Here is a 5,000-nt window from a genome sequence, read left to right as displayed (position 1 = left end):
GCGGCTGCTGGCACCAGACTTGCCCTCCAATAGATACTCGTTAAAGGATTTAAAGTGTACTCATTCCGATTACGGGGCCTCGGATGAGTCCCGTATCGTTATTTTTCGTCACTACCTCCCCGTGCCGGGAGTGGGTAATTTGCGCGCCTGCTGCCTTCCTTGGATGTGGTAGCCGTTTCTCAGGCTCCCTCTCCGGAATCGAACCCTGATTCCCCGTTACCCGTTACAACCATGGTAGGCGCAGAACCTACCATCGACAGTTGATAAGGCAGACATTTGAAAGATGCGTCGCCAGTACGAGGACCGTGCGATCAGCCCAAAGTTATTCAGAGTCACCAAGGCAAACGGACCGGACGAGCCGACCGATTGGTTTTGATCTAATAAAAGCGTCCCTTCCATCTCTGGTCGGGACTCTGTTTGCATGTATTAGCTCTAGAATTACCACAGTTATCCAAGTAACGTGGGTACGATCTAAGGAACCATAACTGATTTAATGAGCCATTCGCGGTTTCACCTTAATGCGGCTTGTACTGAGACATGCATGGCTTAATCTTTGAGACAAGCATATGACTACTGGCAGGATCAACCAGGGAGCTGCGTCAACTAGAGCTGAGCAGCCGGCCGCCCGGGAGTGTGTCCCGGGGGCCCGCGCGAACACGCAAGCGTCCGCTCAATTATTCTGCAAACAGGAGGAGGCTGAGCTCCCCTGCACAACACACCTCGAAACCCTCTCAGGTCCCGGCGGCGCGCAGCGCCGTCCTAAGTACTTGGTCGGGTTCGAGAGAGGCGCAATCGCCCGGAGTTAGGCGAGTAGACGCTTTAGGTGCGACCACCCGTGCTCCCAACTGAGCTTGCCGCTGCCGACAGAGGCCCGGGAGCGTGCTGTCGTGGCATTGCCGGCGGGAGACAACACGCGCCACCTACGGTGACCGGCAGCTCCAACGCCAGCGCCACAGAAGGACAAAAGCCCCACTTGGGTGCCGAAGCGAACTCTCCCAGCACAGCGCACGCGCCAACACGTCCGCACAGCTGCGATACAAACCACCTGCGAGAACCGCTGGGGCGACCGAGCAGCAGACGGCGTCGCGGCGCCGAGCGCCGGGCGGCGGCGCATCCTCAGCGCACAAAGTCCTCAATCGGACCAGCACACTGCAGATGGCCACCGCGCTTCGCACCGGGCCCGCGAGGACCTACTGTGGCCGCAAGGCGCCGCGAGCAGGGGGCGCCGGCGCGCAGCTGCGCCGCCTGCCGCGTCCGTCGGCCGGCGCGCCTGCCACTGGCCGCCCCCACCAGCCGGCTGTGGCGCGTGCGCCCACGCACCGCGCTGCCAGCACGCCGGGCGGCCCCCCCTCACCGGCCGGGGACGGTCCCACCCAGCCACCGCCGCGTATCGCCTCACACCCAGATCCCCCCCCCCCCCCCCCCCCCTTTCACGTTCGTGGGCATGGTGGGTCCCCTTTCACGTTCGTGGGCATGGTGGGTATCCCTGAAACAACCGGTTAATAGCTCGACCGATCGTCGCCAACACTGATTCACCTCTAGCGAGAACAACCGCACCACAACGGGTTACCAGTTGTTCATTTGCGTAACGTCACCAGCAAACGTACACGTCCATCGCCATTTGCAACGAGTATTGCATGCCTGTGTCAGGTGTCACAACACACTACGTTTGCCCACATAGACGCAACAACATGTGCACGCCTAGAGAACACGTGGAAGGTCGACCCCGTACGTATGCGGTGTCCATTGCGCGAACGACTGTCAGCCGGCCTCTGCAGCATGTCGCAGATGTGGAACACGGTGCAACATGCTATCACGGTGTGTGAGAAGAGACGACTACGTCCGAATACACGCTCCACTACATCAACAGACTGCTCATGCTGATCGCCATCCAGGGCGTCCGTTCCTCCCACACGTCTGTATGGCGTACCACACTGCAATCCAGCTCTTATAGGGAGACGACACGTAGCTGCGTGCACAATATTTGGACTGTATGGTCCGCCGTTGCTAGGCGCAGTCGTCATACGGTCACATGTGCCACGATGTATCATTCAGTACATACGGACCAATGTGCAGTACAGTTTGTGGGTTTTGCGTACATCGGCGGACAGGTGACAGGCCGTACCACAACGTAGGCTGAGTACGTCGGCATGCGAAGGGCGTTGAACATGCAAACTTCTCACCGACCAGCTTGCGAAGGCAGGGGGGAAGGGGGGGGCATGTATGTCCTGCTGCTATCCACATTACAGTGTATAGCAGGAGCATGTGGAAAGTCAGCAACACCTGCAAGGTGTTTAACATGACGCGATACACAGGGGACCGGGCAGTGCGAGTAGCGAACTATATTGCGAGGGTTGCGGTTAGGCAACACTACACTAATTTAACGAGTTGCATAACAATTACAGAGCAGGTTCAGCGACAACGTGCGTCAGGTTACGGCGCAATATAGTTTAGGTTACGGCGCACTTTAGGTTAGGTTAAGGCATATTATAGGTTAGGTTAAGGCATATTATAGGTTAGGTTAAGGCATATTATAGGTTAGGTTAAGGCATATTATAGGTTAGGTAAAGGCATATTATAGGTTAGGTAAAGGCATATTATAGGTTAGGTAAAGGCATATTATAGGTTAGGTAAAGGCATATTATAGGTTAGGTAAAGGCATATTATAGGTTAGGTTAAGGCATATTATAGGTTAGGTTAAGGCATATTATAGGTTAGGTTAAGGCATATTATAGGTTAGGTTAAGGCATATTATAGGTTAGGTTAAGGCATATTATAGGTTAGGTTAAGGCATATTATAGGTTAGGTTAAGGCATATTATAGGTTAGGTTAAGGCATATTATAGGTTAGGTTAAGGCATATTATAGGTTAGGTTAAGGCACAACATGGGTTACGTTAAGGCACAACATGGGTTACGTTAAGGCACAACATGGGTTACGTTAAGGCACAACATGGGTTACGTTACGGCACAACATGGGTTACGTTACGGCACAACATGGGTTACGTTACGGCACAACATGGGTTACGTTACGGCACAACATGGGTTACGTTACGGCACAACATGGGTTACGTTACGGCACAACATGGGTTACGTTAAGGCACAACATCGAATACGTTACGGCACAACATGGGTTACGTTAAGGCACAACATCGGTTACGTTACGGCACAACATCGGTTACGTTACGGCACAACATCGGTTACGTTACGGCACAACATCGGTTACGTTACGGCACAACATCGGTTACGTTACGGCACAACATCGGTTACGTTACGGCACAACATCGGTTACGTTACGGCACAACAAGGGTTACGTTACGGCACAACATCGGTTACGTTACGGCACTACATGGGTTACGTTACGGCACTACATGGGTTACATTAAGGCACAAATTAGGTTAGGTTAAGGCACAAATTAGGTTAGGTTAAGGCACAAATTAGGTTAGGTTAAGGCACAAATTAGGTTAGGTTAAGGCACAAATTAGGTTAGGTTAAGGCACAAATTAGGTTAGGTTAAGGCACAAATTAGGTTAGGTTAAGGCACAAATTAGGTTAGGTTAAGGCGCAACGTAGGTTAGGTTAAGGCGCAACGTAGGTTAGGTTAAGGCACAACGTAGGTTAGGTTAAGGCGCAACGTAGGTTAGGTTAAGGCGCAACGTAGGTTAGGTTAAGGCACAACGTAGGTTAGGTTAAGGCACAACGTAGGTTAGGTTAAGGCACAACGTAGGTTAGGTTAAGGCACAACGTAGGTTAGGTTAAGGCACAACGTAGGTTAGGTTAAGGCACAACGTAGGTTAGGTTAAGGCACAACGTAGGTTAGGTTAAGGCACAACGTAGGTTAGGTTAAGGCACAACGTAGGTTAGGTTAAGGCACAACGTAGGTTAGGTTAAGGCACAACGTAGGTTAGGTTAAGGCACAACGTAGGTTAGGTTAAGGCACAATATAGGTTAGGGTAAGGTACGATATAGGTTAGGTTAAGGTATGATATAGGTTAGGTTAAGGTACGATATAGGTTAGGTTAAGGTACGATATAGGTTAGGTTAAGGTACGATATAGGTTAGGTTAAGGTACGATATAGCGTAGGTTCAGATACACATTGTTGTAGGGAAAGGTGTATTGGGGGGGGGGGGCGGCAGGTTCGTTGATAGTGATTATCGTAATTGGATGCCTGCGGTATTATCCGATTTGTCACGTCAGGATGCACTTTTGGCTCATGACAGGCGGCGCTCCAATTCCATGGTTGTGGCAGATCTGTGTCTTTCATTCCTGCCATTGTTTGTGTGCTGTGACAGGAGGCAGTATTGTGATGTTGGGTGCACCCCTGTGTAGGACATGTGTGGGTGTTCGTGGCTTAGCTGAGCAATGTGCGGATGTCGGAAGGGTGGGATATTGTGTTTTCTGGGTGGACCTCCCGGTCTGGTAATGATAGTGTGGATTGTGTCATGTGGCGGAGAGGATGCACTGGATGTTCTTCCATGCTGGTGGTTAGATATTGTGTGTGTGCCTGTTACAGGCAGAGAGTAGTGTGTGATAAGAGAGTAGTGTGTGATAAGAGTGTCTGGCTGACGTGTGGTTCTCATTGTGTGCAGAGTCTTTCAACATGTATAGGGACGGTTGTATATATTATCTGTATTCTGATGGCTCTGCATCTATTACTAATCAGTGCCGTGTATACGGTTACTCTGGTTCCAGTCGAAACTGTTCTATCTCTGTACATTAGTGACACTGCGGCTCCACTATGTTGCCGCCCCTGCCGGCCGTTTCCCCCAGTGTATGGCTAATGATTATCAGGAATCAGTCTATTAGTCAATACCGGTAGTGTGACGACGTCAAATGTCCGGGATGGGGGAAGCTACACCCTTCCCGTGGGTCAGGGCCTAGAAAGACTCTTCCCACGCAGGAGACTCGGACTGTCGTTACTCTTCCGAGACATATATGTGCCCAGCGTTTTTTGCGACTGCGAGTGCAACGCCAGGAGGCTCGGACTGTCGTTACTCTTCC

At 51.5% G+C, this 5,000-nt stretch overlaps 1 non-coding gene across 1 annotated transcript in view; it reads right to left on the bottom strand.

Moving 5' to 3' along the window:
• Positions 1–593, bottom strand: part of LOC126476933 (small subunit ribosomal RNA) — a 1,909-nt gene extending 1,316 nt beyond the window's left edge. Inside the window, exon 1 of the ribosomal RNA XR_007587364.1 lies at positions 1–593. This exon is cut by the window's left edge and continues 1,316 nt beyond it. This is a non-coding gene — a ribosomal RNA (small subunit ribosomal RNA).
• Between the last annotated feature and the right edge of the window lie 4,407 nt (positions 594–5,000).

This window comes from Schistocerca serialis, chromosome 4, assembly GCF_023864345.2.
Source record: "Schistocerca serialis cubense isolate TAMUIC-IGC-003099 chromosome 4, iqSchSeri2.2, whole genome shotgun sequence".
In the NCBI taxonomy this organism is placed as follows: Eukaryota; Metazoa; Arthropoda; class Insecta; order Orthoptera; family Acrididae; genus Schistocerca; species Schistocerca serialis.
This window is presented reverse-complemented; position numbering and strand designations above follow the sequence as displayed.